Source organism: Galleria mellonella, unplaced genomic scaffold (genome assembly GCF_026898425.1).
Source record: "Galleria mellonella isolate WM207_F2 unplaced genomic scaffold, CSIRO_AGI_GalMel_v1 utg19, whole genome shotgun sequence".
NCBI classification, from domain to species: domain Eukaryota; kingdom Metazoa; phylum Arthropoda; class Insecta; order Lepidoptera; family Pyralidae; genus Galleria; species Galleria mellonella.
Window position 1 is genome coordinate 5,204,854 of NW_026442028.1, and position 18,783 is coordinate 5,223,636.

Sequence of the window (18,783 nt, forward strand, 5' to 3'; positions counted from 1 at the left end):
CCTTTGAGCTAGAAGTAGCTAAAGTAAATATATTTGTAAGTTTTAAAGGAATACGGGCTCTTCTTATAACGGTCTTATAATAGGTACTTATACATCTGTTGAATAATTCATTCCGATTATTTCGTGTTAGTGTACGATTCGATATATCGATACAAATTGATACTTCACCACAATCGTTATGTAAATTTAACGTGATAGTAACGTGTCATTATAACTATTAGTACGGTATTCGATTGTTATTCTTTTGTGTTTAATATTGTAAGTTATGGCCTTTTTTTATTATAAATAATTCTGTATAAATAAATCCGATAATTATTTTAGGTTTTACAATATAGCTTTTATTCACACATGTGAACAAATTTTTAAATCAATTTCAAAATACCTATTTGATAATTGCATTTAATTGTTATAATTAAGTTAATTAAAGAAAATTAGTAGTGCAGGCCCCAGCATAGAATGGACCACCCTTTCCTTTCCCGTGGGTGTCGTAAGAGGCGACTAAGGGAGCTTATGGTGGAGAGATGCGCGAAATGCGCGATGCGAAAGCAGGGCGAGGACAGGGCAGCAGCGTCCCTCTTAAAACACCTCTAAAGCCTGGTTGCGGTTGCCAATCCGCCTGCCAAGCGTGGCAACTATTAAACCCCCCAAGGGGAGCTTATGTTCAGCAATGGATAGTTAAAATCCATTAATAAATATGAACATTGAATAATTTTCCCAATATATGAAATTTCATTGCCCATATCGTCACATCCGCATTAAGCCATAGCGTTCATCGGTGTGAACCATTCAATATTTTTCGTGTCGGCCATCGGCCGTTGGGAGGAAACGATTTTATAATGTCATAAACCTGACAACAATGCGTAGGCAGTACATACTGAAAAGCGGAATAAAACATCTATATATATTCAAATATGGCGCGTAGAAGCGTTTATTAATGCAAACAATATTGCTTTCGGTGTCGAGTTGCACACACATTTATGTGTTAGATCCACAAACACCGTGATTTATGGACTCTTAATAATGTGCTCGTTTACGAAACTAGATGTTAGTCATTTTTGTTTTGAATTTTGAAATTATTGGATTTAAATTTTAGATTTTAACGCAATACGGCGCAAACGAATTGTTTCGCTGTTGGGCAGGGTGCGTGTTAGCTCAAACAGTGTCCTGAAGACAATTGCCGGTAAAATGGACTGTCCCATTTTTAATGGGTGAAAATGGAATAGTAACACCGCTCGCGCTATCCGTATATACTGGCGGGGTACCAGTGAAGGATGACAGGCGAGAATAAAAAGGCAGGTCAATTAGCCATCGTGATGAATGCACCTGGGATTTAGCACGATGTTTTCCAAGGGGAACCACGTCGAGATCGACCTGACAGCATATATTGCGTTGTGGTTCTACCGTGAAGCAGTTGTGTTTGCATGGCTGTTTCGGTTTGAAGGGTGGGATATGGCAGTGAATTTACAGGGTACAGAGGAATTACATCTGCATCCTCAGGAATGACAACGCTTGAGAGGTATCATGGGCGAAACAGTATACTCTGTTATGTCCATGGTACTGCTCATGTCTATAGGCGACGGTTACCACTTTCCATCAGGTGGGCCGTCAGCTTGTTTGCCATTCTAAGTTGTATAAAAGAAAAATTAAAATATTCGAGTCTGTAGATGTCGCTTTACACATTAGACTTTAAATTATTCTTTACAGTTTTGTTTTTGCTAAATTTTCAAAAGGAAACCGTCAGTTTGTTTGCCATTCTAAGTTACATAAAAAAATAAATAAAAAATGATAAAAAATGTGTATTGCTACCAACAAAAGTTCCTGTTACATTTTCAAATTCTGTATTAAGTAAATACATTTATCATTCTTACAACGAGGTATTATTTTAATTGGGGATTTAATGCAAGCGAAATATAAGTAGGTCGCATGTAAAGGTTTGTGCTGATAGAACGAGAAAGGGAAGAAAAGAAAAGGGGTAAAGTGCCTAATCCTATTAATTCTTTCAGAAACCATAAATCATGCAACGCGAAGACTTAAGGTAATAACGCTATTAAATTAATGAAATACGACACTTTAATATTGATTGGGTACAATTTTTTATTCTACAACTTAGAATGGCCAACAAGCTGACGGCCCACCTGATGGAAAGTGGTAACCGTCGCCCATAGACATGAGCAGTACCATGGACATAACAGAGTATACTGTTTCGCCCATGATACCCCCCATGCGTTGCCATTCCTGAGGACTCAGATGTTATTCCTCTGTACCCTGTAAATTCACGCCATATCCCACCCTTCAAACCGAAACACAGCTATACAAACACAACTGCTTCACGGTTGAAACAGGAATGGGACAGAGGTACCCAAGCAATCGACTTTTGTACAGTCTCCCTCTGGTATTGCGATATTAATTAATTTCTTGATTATTTTTGTTGATTGTAAACTTATTATTTATGTATTGTTATTATTTACATATGTAAGTTTATACAGTATTTTTTTACTGTATAATACAGCATGTTCAATTTTAATTAGGTATTATATTGAGTTTTATCTTTGGCTGTATAGTTTTTACTCTTGAATATTCCATAGTTTTCTTTAAGCTTCCCAAAGGTCGACTGTAAGAGACTTCTCTATGGGATAAGTACGCATTTAATGCGTCCAATGTAAATTATCTATACTTATAATAAATCTGTAGAGAGGTCAATTCTGTACATGAAATATATTTCCAAAATAACTATCAGCGGGTGATTAGTGATCGATACTGATGCCAAAAATGCAATCAGTAACTTTTTTGTCTGTCTGTCTGTATGTTTGTTATAGAAACAAAAACTACTCGACGGATTTTAATGAAACTTGGTACAATTATTCATCATACTCCTGGGTAGGAAGTATACTTTTCATCACGCTACGATCAATAGGAGCAGAGCAGCGAAGGGAAATATTGGGAAAACGGAAGAAGTTACTCCATTTTTAAGCAGCCGTCGCGTGTGCAGCCTTAATGGCCACTTTATAAAATGTAAAAATGTCCACCCGTTCGACGCCGGGACAGGTCGCTAGTGTATAATAAAAATTATACAATACAATACAACGTTTGTGGCGGTAGATGTCGCTTAATAGCAACATACATTATTCATATTTTACCACAAACTGTCAATATAACTTGACATTTCGTTGGATTTCAGTTGCGCAATGCGCGGGTGACCTTACGCTTGTAGAACGCTAAGATATATTTTAATTTCGCCCTCGCGCCTCGGACCGTCATGGCGTCATGTATATGATAATACAATCGTAAACTCCCGGAACACGCTTCACTAATCTACGCGAAAACAGAATTTTACTGGCGCTTTTACGAGTGTATTTAATTTAAAATACCTTACAATTCTGTACAGTTTCTATTGACGCCGCGGTGGTACTGTGCTGGAGGTCTTTCGGTTGTAGACAATACTCGTAAGTGTGACAACAAAAGCTCAGCGAGATATGTTGACTTAGGAAGTGGGGACAGAGATAGGGACCACCTACGCCTCGCTTGACGCTTTGCTTGGTGGCCAGTGGCTTTGTGAGACGAGCGAATGATGCCACTCCACTGTTCGAAGTCAAGAGAAGCCGAGTTAGTTTTAGGAAAACGGATTGGACGATTGGTTTTATTTCGTATTATAAGATTGGATACCTTGAATTGTTACATAATTTATCAATTTGTTTATCAGTTACGAAGTACACGAAGAATAAAGTAATTTACATGTTATGTAAACTTCACTGAATTAAGCATTTGTTGTATTTATGAATGAATGAATGAGTATACTTTATTTGCATTATACAATATAGGGAATGAGCAAGGCGATTTACAAACACAACGATACAATTGTATAAGTACAGTGAGGCGGTCTTATTGCTGAGAGCGATCTTTTCAAGACAACCTTAAGGTAATGGACTAATTGTTGTACAAGTAGGTGTGATAGTATTGTATAATTAAAAAAAATATATGACTTGTTGTGTGGTCCCAGCATAGAATAGGTTACCATTCCCATGGGTGTCGTATGATGACACATGACATGTGATCGTAGGGTGACATTACTAAAGTCAAACTGCGGTTGCCAAATCGCCTGCTAAGCGTAGCAACTACTGGCAAAATCCGTCAAGGGTAAGTAAAAAAAAGATGAATGCAGGTCAATTGGCCCATCATGACAAATTCGACAATAATTAACGATGATTTTCAGGGGCAAGGCGATACACTGTCGGGACTTAACGCTATGAAAAATGTTTGCAAGTAAATAGCACCTACATACTTATTTGTTTTTTTATTGGCTACATTTCGATGTGGATTAACTAAATTAACTATATAAAACAAGTTTAAATAAATTAACTAATAGTAAGGTTCAGGGAGACATTTGTGTTGTATTGGTATTTTAGTGAATATTTAGTAGCGTGTTCGTGACATTGTAATCGATATACGCCCGTTCGTGAGCTCTCGATTCTGTAATTGGAACAGAGGTATGGTATCGACAAATATATCGTGAATAAGACGCAAGTGTTCGATTTTCTTTTTGTTATTTTTTCATCGCACCGAGACGCGGCTCGTTAGCCCACCGTGCGAAGGCGCCCGGCGTTTCAGCGTGCACTCAAATGTCACTATCACTGCATCTCCTCATTACCAATGAGATTGATGAGGAACACGCCGCGAGCTACCAACATACAAATAATATCGCGCCAAAAATAATATCAAATACAGAACGTGCTTAAGCGTGGTCAGACTTCGAACAAAAATACTGTTTGTGTAAAATCTATGTAACCAATTGATTAAAATTCCAAATTGTACAGTGTAAAGTAGCTACTTCTTTTGTTTTATGTTATCTATCGATATTTTGGACAGAAACATTATAAATACTTACTTGTACAGTAATACTATCTTTAATTATTTATTTTATTTTATTGTTTATTCCAGGTAATTACATAGACATTAATTTACAATAAAAATAAGTTATTCATTAATTAGTTTTAATAAGGAGTTTATCTGTCTATCTATTTAATTTATGTAACAACCTAGAATAAGTTCCAGTTCCAAGTTTCAGTTTCGTTAATTTAACATCAGTGCCGACTCTTACCGTAGTGATCGCTTACTTTCTGATATTAATATTTCTCATACGCGATCCAACAGGTAGAATATGTTACGTAACTGGATACCAACGAGTAACATAAGAAGCTCGACAGATGAAAAACGCGGGAACGTATAAAAATGACAGGATTGATGGTGACAAAAAAAATAAAAAAATAAAAAAAAATGTTTCTCAGAAGCAGTAGCGTGAACGTGAGATATTTGAAGTGATAATATTAGTTTGTTGCATTTCCTTGAACTGTCGCATTTCTGAGAGGGCTATTCGTCGCTGACATATTAATTACTAATAGACGGAGATATCTTTCACGTGTTGCCATGTACAGCCGCGCTGTATTTGCCTCACGGAACGGTTGGTATATTGCCTGAAGGTGTTAGGACGTGATGTGAATTCGTTAAATGTCATACTCTGCAGTTTGAAGGGCATATGCAACTTTATTTGCACCCTTAAATGTATATATATCAAAACATCAGTAAATATTACTAATTTTGTAAGTTAACTCAATATTTTTTAATCAATTTGGTATAATATATATTTTTCAGAGTTGCATTTGCTTCTGATGTAACACCGATAAAAATTTGTCTTATTCTAGCAAATAAATGAAATCTAATAAATTGTACTTCGTTTAACGAAATCAACAAAGCAACTTAAAATTATTCTCAACGCCTCGTGAAACGTCATACAAAAACTATTTTATCACGGAATTGCCAGAAATTGAATTGTTAAGTGGACAGGCTTTCACGCTGACAATGGGGGAAGTAATTCATCACAATTGGCAAGTAAAATGTTTACTTAAGGACAATTTGAACTAAAAGCCCATGCCAAATTCCATCAGCGGACCCGGGGCGCGGTGCCGTGCCGTATCGCCGTGGCGTCCTTCCATAAAATTGACTTTGTCACTGCCCATAAATCTTTCCGGTAAATGCCGAAAAAACAACAATATGGCATTGGGAGAACGCGTTCCGATTCATCCATCGGATGTTTACACAACAGCCGAGCTGTTCACAATAACGAGTTGATTTTTTTGTTGCGAATTTGCTTAGAAACATTTTTATGGTCGTTGATTCGCGCGGGGCTCTTTCGCCCGTTGTTTACAAGTTTATTGTTTTGGAATGTTTCAGTGAAGCTGTCAAAATAATGGACATAGGAAAATATGTAAATATGGTCAGTAATTTATCGAAGTAAATTGTGTTTATTGTACTGTTTTAGGAATCGGATTTAGCATAAATGATTTACAAACACCGTTGGCAGCGACATATGCCATTATCGGAGAAATATGATGTTTTTTAGCTGAGCAGTGAATTAATTAATAATGTGAACTCGGATACGTCGGGTTCGTTTCCTTTACTGCCCTGGAGTGGTGCCAATAAAGTAGTTTTAAGGCGAACTTTCTGCCGATGCCCGCCGCCCATAACTCTTGCCGCCGGATAGCAGTAAACGTCGGCAGGGTGACTACCTAGCACTATCAATCCGGTTTTGCATCCACTATCGAGTGTCTCCATCTAACTGCTGCCATTTTGTGTCGTGAGTGGGGCGCGCCAAAAAGATAGTGTTGCCGTATTAAAAAAACAAGCCCGGGGGATGTCTGCACAAAAAATCTGTGCCGTATGGCGGGCGTCCGCTGCGGTTGGTTTGTTTAAGCCCGTTTTACGATCAGTAAATCGAGTTAAGTTATTTATAACCCCGGTCTCGTGGGTTAATCTCGTAATCATTTGCTAATTTTGTATTTAGTTACGAATAGGACGGGAAACTTTAGGGGTTATGTTTGTTATAATGTTTTAGCAATACTTTATGGAATGCACTAAAGTAGTATACCGTTTTCGAGTTTTACGAGTTTCGTTTTACGTTCCATGCATAAATGTATGAAATAAATCGTAAATATTGTCAACTATCTATTTTGAAATAGCGTTGTTCTGGAGAATATGACGCTGTTTGTGCGGTAGAGCTTTTCCTATCTCAAAGACTAAAAACAGATAGGCAATCTGGTATAAGATTTAAATGAAAAGAAAGGACTCGGTCTTCAACTGAAAGAAAGATAACATCAAAGTTTGTTGGTATTATTATTTTTTTCCATCATTAATTCAGTCACATTGTTTACTTCTAAATATAGATCTTTTGTATAGATTACATATACTTCAAGAACTTTAAAGAGCTATTTGCATCTATTGACTGTTTATGACGTTTGTATTATATTGTCACATTTCGAATTGTTTTCAAATTTTGGATTCAGTTATGGTTGTGTAAGTTTTTGGCGTATTTAATATTATTTTTTCTTTAAAAAGAGCCATATTCTATTATTTCTATTGGGTTATTTCTAATTTTAATATTCATATACAATTATACAAATTGGTCGGGGTCGGCTAACGGCTAATAGGCTACGGTAACCCCGATTACCATCATATGGTCATACGGCCCGTCTGATGGTAAACACGTGGCTCGTTTGCCACCATAGTGGTTTAAAAAAAATCCTTATATTTGTGTATATTTTTTTATGACTACAATTTTATCGCAAGGTAATAAATTTTTCCTCACACCACTAAACAAACTGCATGATAAGAATCTAAAATCGAAAGCTAAAACGCAGTCGTCACAAACATGCCCCCAAATGATTTATTTAACGCAATGTTTATGTTCCCTGTGCGCCTTGAATGGCGTCTGTTCGTTTTAGTTTACATTGCTTGCAAACATTTATTTACTGTCATTTAATTCTTATTACGACTCATTAAAGCTCAATTTACCGCTTTTGGTGTGGCCGTTATAGGATTGTGTATGGTTATTTAAATAAGTAACTATTGCGTGTACTGTGGACTATGTGTCGTTAATAATAAGGTAGTATTTGCTTTGATAAGTGTATTGATAATTTTGTAAGGATTGTACAATATCGTGGGTGGGGACAATGGTGCGTGGGATCCACTCGGGTGCGCGCGCGCAGCCTCGCATCTCACCTCCGTTTTTATGATCAGGGTTGCTATACGCAATTTTTGTTTCTTCCTCACATTTCAAATATTTTCTCTTCAAATTTCGATTTCCTTCACTTTTATCCAATCACAAACTCACTACAGTCTAAATACGACGCGAGCAATATTGAACTCTCAACGTCCTCTTACCTTAAATGGTATATTCTATGATTATATATATATATTAACTATCAAGAAATTTAGCCAAAATTCACCACGCCAATCCAAAAATTAAATTTCTCGTAGATAAAAATTTTTACCCTTAATTTGGGAAAAAATATCCAATCTGGCAACACCGTTTATGATGGACATTACGCATGCAGATTTTAATGTAGATTAAAATTATAAATAGGTATCTGCGACGGCCGTTAAAGCACCTTCATGGTGGTTAATGGTGCGTGATTTTGTAACGTTTGCTCTCTGTTTATTTTGTAATCTTTGATATTTACGATCGAGACTGTATATAGTATGAGGTGGACGGTACGTCCATAAACCTTTTATGTAGGTATTCGAATTAATGATGCTCTTTTGCAATTATTACCGTTTGTTGATGATTACTTGTTTTACTTTACTATTCGGCCTTTTAGTTGCGTAAATATCTTTTTTTTTTACAACAACACAGCGGGCAAACGAGCATGCGGCTCACCTGGTTGTAAGACTACCGTCACCCATGATCACCCACAACACTAACGCCATTGCAGGTGTGCTGCCGGCCTTTTAAAAAGGAATATGCTCTTTTCTTGAAGGTTATGTTGTCGTATCGTATTTATATTTATCGTAATTTACAATTATTGAAAGATTATATTAAAAAATTAATTTATAATGATTTAAAGATATTGTTCTATTCTTATAATAAAATTTAAACAAAGAAATATTTTTGATGTATCTTTTATTAGTTATGTCAAAAAATAAAGAAATATTATTATTATTAATTAAAATTTAAAGAAGAAATTTAATTATATAAATCTTTCTCATTATAGATTTTTACCGAAAAACTCTCATCAACGTCTTAATTGTATTAAAATATGGAGATCACGATGTCAAAATTAAAAAAAAGTCTGTTTGTTGGTTAATTCCAGGTAAATTAGTTACGACTAACATTCATTACATTTTCATCTAAAATCTCTCAATATTACTCTACCATTTCATGTACTCCCATTAAAAAAGTTATTTTTACTTGTATTATTTTTATGGATGAAAATGGTATGGTAACCCCGACTGCGCTAACGGGATACGCTGGCGGAGCACCAGTGAAGGGTGATCGATGAGAATGAAAACAGGCCAGTTAGCCCATCATGATGAATTCATCAGGAATTAACCATGATAGTTTCCAGGGAGAACCGCGAGGAGGTCGACCTGGTTGGGTATATTGCTAGCAATGGAATTCTCAGTCTCCATTACTAACAATCCCTTTCCCCCCTTTTACTCGTATTAGAAATTGTCACCCATTGAAAATAGTTAAGCACTTTAGAAAATGTTAGAACAACACTAGTACCAGTATTGCCTCAGAGTGTCACGACCGCTAGTGGGTGGCATAATCAATAGATTTTGTAAAATCCAAACATCTCGAATACGGCCGTCCCGCACTAGCACGCCTCTTCAGAATCCGACTGTCATTGCTGCGTGGTGCCTACTATTGGAACGCGATAGGAAATCATCCACTATTACTGTTTTTTTTTTCGTATGAATAACTGTCTTTAATGAATAATAAATTATATTTAGTTAGATGTACTAGCCACCGAACTAGGCTGAGGCTGTATTACAGTTGATAGTGAAATAACTTCCTTTGACTTAAATATTTATATGAGATGTTACAGTATTGAATACAAACACACTCAAGTTTTCCTGATGAATTCATCATGATGGGCTAAGTGGCCTGTTTTCATTCTCATCTATCACCCTTCACTGGTGCTCCGCCAGCGTATCCCGTTAGCGCAGGTGGGGTTGCCATATCATTTTCACCCATAAAAAAAAACACACTCAAGTTTGCAATGTCCAAGATACTTTTGGTGCAACATAGTTCAATGTGGGTAGATTCATATTGTCATTACTGATTACTCGATTTTTATTTTATTAGCAGTCAAATTTCAAATCGCTTTTTTTTATTTTTTTATCATTTACTTGTTAGTTGATTAGGATTATTTTTATTTAATTCCGCTATCATTAGCATGTATATGACTGGCAACACTCGAAGAATGAGAACTATTCTTATTACTTGAAGATTTACAACATTCTTATTAGCTATCTATCTCCAACCGCTATTACTGAATAAAATGGCGGACTGCCGCCATTTTGTCGTTTAATATTTTTTATTTTTATCTGTACGCACAAATATATTAGGTAATAAAATTATTATGTGTGCAATGAATATTTTGTTGGAAAAATTTTAATCTTTACCTATTATAGGACTTGAAAAATTATTAGTATGAATACTCACATAACAGAAATTTGTATAAATTCCATATCTATATAAATATTTGCTTGTCTGACACGTTGAATTTTATATTTAGACTCGATGCCTTGTCTTATTTATTACTAGTCATATTATGATTAATTACTTTAAAAAAATTGTTATTTTTAATGTCTTCCTATGGCTTTTATATAAAACTCACTGAACGAATTAGTTAGTAAATATAATATATTTCTGTTACTTGGCATTTTGAATTTGTTACATTTCAAGCGTAATCTCAATCTATCATGCAGATAATAAAAAATTAGATGACGTTGTTTTAGTTTTTTAAAAAAAAAACTAATTTTACCAAGAATCAGTATTAATTTTAGAAATAATAAATTTATAATTGATTCAATGTTACTAGTATAGTATAAATTACCTAATGGTTCTATAATATATGACTTAACTTCTGTACAAAAATATATAAATAAATAAATAATTTCAGAGTATCCTACAGTTATATTATTTTTTCTTATTTATAGTGAATACGTCAACAATGACAGTCGAGAACCAATAGTATGTGGTACATTTGTAACGTTTAAAATTTTATTATTACCATTTCCCGTATCCTGCTGGTTGGAACCGAAAAGTCCCCGGGCCCGACCGCAGATGTTTGTTTTCATTCACCAAAAACGCATTCGTCACGTCGCGGCCCAATAACAAACCAACCCTTTGACTGACGTGTTTACTCTTGCAGCTATGATTTTAGTTAATCGCCTGTTCAAAATTCGATTTAGTTGTCGTTTTATTCGATTATCTTTCTAAATAGCATTACATCGATGTTCGAATGAATACTTATAATGTTTCTTTATTTGCTGGCTTTATTCATATTGTTTATCAATAGCATTGTTATTTGAGAAAAGGCTAATTAATTCGAAAATGTTTTTGTTTACATTCTACGGAGTTTTGCAAAAATGGCTCATAATTTAGGAGGTATTTCAGAAGGTTTTTAGTTTGATATTGTTCGTGGAATGTAGGTGTGAAATGCAAGACATGTTTATATACATAAAGATAAATTTATTTTATTAAAACATATACAAAATAGGTATGTGAATGCACTAGGTTTAGCTAAGCATATTTAAATTACTACATAATATATTATTTATCTATATGTGTATACAGTTATACTGACCAGAGGGAGATAGTACAAAAATCGTCTGCTTGGATATCTCTGTCCCATTCGTGTTTCTGTCATGAATGTGTGTTTCGGTTTGTAGGGTGTCATGGGCGAAACAGTATACCATACTCTGTTATGTCCATGGTACTGCTCATGTCTATAGGCGACGATTACCACTTTCCATCAGGTGGGCCGTCAGCTTGTTTGCTATTCTAAGTTATATATAAAAATTTTGTATTTTAATATAATGCTAAATTATGCAAATTTTATCAAGAATATTGAGTTTAGGTAAGTTCCGAAAAAACAGTAAACTATTAAGACTGGTACATATTTAGTGCCGAATATAAAATGTAATCAAACATATGTATTCCTGAACAGACGTATCTTCTCATTTTTATATGTAGTATTAGAAAGAGTTTACAACTGCGACGGGTGTTACCCGTATAAAGAATTACAAATTGGAGCGTTTTGCATATTTAGCAGGTCCATATATCAGCACAAAATTGACTACGCCAATTATTACCAAGAAAAACAAATTCAGAAATTCCAATCGAGCCGTTCCGATGCCGGTGGTCGTAAATCTGGTCTGGTTTGGGAGCGAACTTTAATAGAATCATTAATGGCGGCTCACCTCCGTCACTGTGAGAATGATAAACTCACCACTACCATGGGAATCTATGGTTACTCAACTCGTATCAGCTGAATTAGGTAAAGCCGAAGTTCTGAATTCGAATTTATTTTTTCTAATCTTACGTTAGTTGCACCGACAAGAGGAAACTCTTAAAGAAAAGACAGACAGAGAGAGAGAGAGCTCTCTCTGTCTCTGTCTTATTAGAGATTATGCAATATCTTCGCCTATTCTGAACTGTTTGGATTGTTTGTTTTGGACTTTATAATTGTTATATAAACTAGAGACTAAATTCAGTTTAATATTTGCATACCTCTAAAGGGTGCTGCATATTATGTACCTATTTGTATATGTAACATCTTATTTTAGCATGTAGCAAGCGAATAAATATGATACGTGTACCCAAACTCACATGAAACATTATATAATTAGATTAACCCTGTTCGCCGCACCATAACTGTAAAATGACTTGCTTTGACTTCCACGAGACAGGCTTTGCCTAGTGTGGGGTCATAGCTATATTGTACCATAGGCTAATTTTGTTAAAGGAAATAAAGATATTCTTATTCTTATTCTTATTTGATTTGATTTTTTGTTTTGTTTTTTGTTTCGTTTTATTTTCTTAGCAATCAGGATTACACTGGAGTTAAATTTTTAGGAAAACATTAATTGAACGAGTAATTAATTTAGTTTTGCGACTAATTTAATTTCTATCGGGTTATTAATTTTAAATTTTTCCCTTATTTCTAAAGTTTTCTTAACTTTAGAAATATCTATAATCTTTATCTATAACTTTAGAAAATATTGCAACGGACCTGTGCATTGTTGCAAGTCTTTGTTAGACTTTATAGATTGGTCTGATAGAACGTGTACCGTTTGAGATAACACAAGTCAAGATTCTCGGGAAACGACGCGTATATACGACGAGCTAAAGACGTCGCTTCAAGCATCGAAGGAAGATATAAGCATCGAGAGTTTTGGCTCTTAATTATGTCTATCCCGTATTGTATATATCATAGGGTGAAGATAAACCACCAACATCCTTATTATTTTAGCTGTTAACAGCCGAACGTATAAATCTTTCTTATAGTCGGCCATGAGAAACGGTTTTGAGCCACCTGTGGCCACCGATTCCCTGCACATTTGAGATCGTGTTACATCTATATCTTTTGGAGGTTGTTCTACATTGTCTGTTTCAGTACCAAGTTTTTTTTTAACAGGTGAGAATGGAATGGTAACTCCGCCTGCGCTATTAGTATATGCTGTCGGGGTACCAGTAGGAGATGATATGTGAAGATTAAAGCAAGTTAATTAGCCCATCGTAACGAAATTCACAAGAAATAACCACGATTATTTCCACGAAGAATCGCATAATAGGATATATTGCTAGCAATGAGGCTGTTAAACCCAGTTAATAGCAATCAATTTCCTTCCTCCTATCCGGAATTCACTCGAGAACCTTTCTTTCACATCTGTTGTTGGTTCTTCGAGCTATATAACCAGCTTATTGTTACTTCTATTGGCCTTATATTGTGTATTTTGTGACGTAAAATGCGGGAGACGTGTTCAACAGTGGACGACATAATGATGCCGATTGCCATTTCAGCTTGCTGATCCTTCGGGCTATTTCGGTCTTGTCGTTTCGAAAATACAGACAATGTTAGTTTATTAGCTATTCCCACGGCTTGGCTCGTGTAATTTGGTTGTCATAATCACATTCACACATAAAACATTATGTTTATGTTTACTTTATACCGTGACTTGTTCTTTTTCTGGCTACAATATAGGTGCATTAAGTTTATAATTGTAATTAAGGTACACCCACGTTTTAATCTTTTGATTTAGGCATAAGTTAACAACCGTTTAGTTCCTGTTGGTTGATTCAGATGATAAAATAAAAAATGTACAGAAAGAAGGCTAATTAGTCTACAATGGTATAAGTGACAACGTATGATAGGACGTATGATATATGGAAGATTTGATGCTGTAGAATGGAGAGCTTTGAGAAATACAAATATAGCCTTACCATCATCATGCCAGTCCTTAGGTAACTGTCTACTGCTGAGCTTTCCTTTGGGTGGGTTTGCCAGTAGTTGCCACGCTTGGTAGGCAGATTGGCAACCGCAGACAGGCTTTAGAGATGTTTTAAGAGGGACGCTGTCCAATCCTCGCCCTCCTTTAGTCACCTCTTATGACACCCACGGGTTAAGAAAAGGTGGGCTATTCTATGCCAGAACCACACGGCCAGATATATAAATATTTTTTATTGTTGACTCTAATAATATCGTCATGTAACTAAAAATATTAATAAATAATTAAAGAGAAGTACAAATACATATATGTAATGTAATAGTAAATAAGTATGTTTTGCTTTCGCACAAACAGCGACTTTAATCATAATAAAATGTTAACCAACGACGAGATGTTTCGTAAACACATAAGGTATATAAAATTAAAAATTATTGAAATCTTTATAAAAATTTAAAAAACGACGCCCCTCTCGTTTCTAATTGCTGTGCCTGACAGGGTCTACAATGTACTTTATTAATTATTAAGATTTTTCAAAATAATATTGTAAAATGCTATAAATAAATTGATTTGAATTGAATTAAAAATATAATAATAGAAAGGTGTAGGTATCTACAAGTAGATTTTACTCCACAATAAGCAGTTTTCTTACTTCGCAAACGAAAACATACCTAATCTATATTTGGCATAAGATTAAAGATTTTTTTGATGGGTGAAAATGGTATGGTAACCCCGCCTGCGCTAACGGGATACGCTGGCGGAGCACCAGTGAAGGGCGATAGATGAGAATGAAAACAGGCCAGTTAGCCCATCATGATGAATTCATCAGGAATTAACCATGATAGTTTCCAGGGGGAACCGCGAGGAGGTGGACCTGGTTGGGTATATTGCTAGCAATGGGATTCTCAGTCTCCATTACTAACAATCCCTTTCCCCTCAGATTAAAGATATTGCTCTGTAAAAGAACTGCTAGTACAATCGCGACAATATTTTTATGCAGTTGTAAAGCCTATCGACTGCAAAAAGAATGATCAAAATCGGTTTACAATTAGCAATCACGTAACATAAAAAAACAGACAAATTGTTTTGGCATGGCGGCAGAAAAGGAATGAGATAGTGGCGCAGATCGACTTACCATATGTCTTTAAAACAAGTCTAAATGATTGGGAGAGATTTGTATCAGAATCGGCAGGATCACTTATCGAGTTGTCCGTGGTAGTTATTGTGTCTATTAGTGTTGCCAGAATTAATTTGTATGCAAATTAAAATATTCCGCGGCGGCAACGACGCGGTGTTATTAATACGTATATCATTCAGCGACCGCGCACAGCGCTGTATATCGCAGCTCTTAACTGCTGTTCCCTCGCGAATTAACATGTTGTAATTACTAAATATTGCTTAATATACTGCTCAATACATTTGCACTAATTATGTTTTATCAATTGTAGAAGTGTTAATTAAATATTTGTTGGATTTTTCATTTGAAAATTTGTTATTTATTTATTTAAAGGAACACCAACAGCATATTGAATTATAACATATAGGTATAACAAACATTAAATACAATACGATATTAATGCACATGCCTTTTAAAGGTATTAACAGTATTTATTTATTCATTACTACAATATATATATATATATATATATATATATATATATATATATATATATATATATATATATATATATATGGCAGACTTAATGCTAAAAGTATTCTCTCCCAGTCAATCATAGGGAAGTGTCAGAATACTCGAATGTGGTACTAGTAATTATTAATTTACTTTCCGTTAAAAGATTTAAAAGTTTAGAAACTAGTAAAAATAATAGAAATAGATGGCGGTGAAATAATAAAAGAAATGAAATGAAATGAGTTTATTTGCATTAAACAGTTTAAAATTATTAGAATTATTATAAAAAAATAACCATTTAGAAATTATTAAATTTAAGTTTACTTCGATCAAATTCGTTCTTTACTTGTTCTCTAAAATGTATCTTTTTCAATGAGTTGTTTAATACCACATGTCCAATAGTTTCAATGGTTACCATGTGACTTATATAATGTAGTATATAAAGTATATAATTAAAGTATACTTACAATAATAGCAATAGTGCGATGCAATCTTCGTCGATCAGATCTGTGAACAAAGATAGATAGATACTTTTTATTGTTTCATCCAAAAGATTACAATAGTAAACTTATTATAAATACAAATAATTACAAGAAATAATCACAATGAGAAAACAATGGGCGACCTTATCACTAAGAGAGATCTTTTCCAAGCAACCTTTGGATGGAGAGGAGTAATTATAAACAAGATATTAACGGATTAAGTAAATAATTATATTTTTATGCAACATATAAAACAAACATTGATACTAAGTTCAGCAACAAGCTTTTGACCTAGACATGAACAGCAGGATGGGTATTTTTATTTATTATTATTTATTTATTACATATTTTTCATGCATTACTCTACTAGAGGAGTTGAGAACTATGATATATAATACCTGTAGACCTACGCAGAGCACCCATAAAGCATATTTTTAAAAGAACACTTTTTAATTATTTGTTGAGTCAACAAAACCAGCTCTAGTTACAGGTTACTCAATAGTTACTATATCTCCAGGTTGTCTGTAAGAGATCGCTTTTAGCGATAAGGCCGCCTTTTGTATATGCACATTCTGTATAAATACACCTTGTATACATCTCTAATGTGCGCAATAAAGAGTTTATCATAGTTTATATATATAAATATATTTCATAGATATAAGTATAACCATATATATTTTAAGAAGTGTTTACGTGTTATGTGTTTTACAAGAGGAAGACTTTGTACAAAAGTCGATTGCTTGGGTACCTCTTTCCCATTCGTATTTCTACCGTGAAGCAGTTGTGTTTGCATGACTGTGTTTCGGTTTGAAGGGTGGGATATGGCGTAAATTTATAGGGTACAGGGGAATAACACCTGAGTCCTCAGGAATGGCAACGCATGGAGGGTATCATGGGCGAAACAATTTACCCTGTTATGTCCATGGTACTGCTCATGTCTATAGACGACGGTTACCACTTTTGATCAGGTGGGCCGTCAGCTTGTTTGCCATTCTAGGTTGTATAAAAAAAAAAATAAGCCGAATTCTAATCGAAACAGCCATGCATGTTACAGTTGCTTTGCGACAGAAATACAGATGGGATAAATGTACCCAAACAGATTTGTCTACAAATTCTTCCCCTGGTAAAATACAATAATAGAGGCTTTAATATTAAACAATGATAAAGTTACTATAAGACTGCGTTAAAAACTCAATAGAAACTACCGCGTATCTTGTAACATTTCAGTTACCATCTCGACTCCACCGTTTGACGTCAAGGAACGTTATTCTAAAGGCGTCCATTTTTTCCGCAGCCCGAGCAGCTGTCCCGCAGCGGGATGTCGTTTTTTCGACCATAAATATCAATTCTCACAATCCAACAAAACGCATTTATATTTATTTGGGTGTCCTAACTCGTGGCGTTCTTAAGGGCACGCACTTGGGACCCCTCTCTTTTCCTTTTGCCAAATTATATCCTTAAAATTATTTATGACTGATATTAATGTTATTGGACACTTATTCGGACTTTAAATACTTACAAACGTGTTATAGAATGAGTCCACTTTATGTAGATATTGAAAGCGTTTAAATTTTTTTTTACTTTTTTTTTTATACCACTGAGGTGGCAAACAAGCATACGGCCCACCTGATGGTAAGTGGTTACCGTAGCCTATGAACACCTGCAATACTAGAGGTATTACGCGTGCGTTGCCGACCCCGAAGAAACCTCTTTACCCCCCTTTTGAAGAACCCCATGCTGTAGTCTCTTGGGAAAACCTCGGCAGGGAGCTCATTCCACAACCTGAGTGTTCGTGGGAGGAAACATCTCTGAAACCGCGCAGTACGCGACCATTGAGGCTGTAGGACATGAGGATGAACTCCCTGCCGATGGCGAGCCGTACGATGGTAGAAAGTGGCTACTAATTTGATATCTTCAAATAAGTTTATCATACGACTTTGTCCGCATGTTTTAGGAATACAATTATTTTATATATCATTGTAAGATAATCTTAAGATCATATACTTTTTGTAACAAAATTCAGTCAAATTTGTTCAGCTGTCTATATGCGATTAAACAACGTACATGGAACATGGGTATAGTTTACTTAAATCCTATTAATGTAATAAATGCAAAAGTTTGTAGCAATGGATGGATGGATGTTTGTTACTCTTTCATGCAACAACTACTAAACGGATTCAAATGAAATTTGGTACATGGGTAGATTATATTATAATTTAGCATATAAAATATTTTATGTATTGATTTACGTAAACAGAGCCGCAGAATACAGCTAGTATATATTTAATAGGTAAATAATATATATTTTTTAATTAATGTTTTAAGTAATTTTTGAATTATACGAACAAATACGTGTATTTGTTTTAGTAAATGTATTGTTAGAAT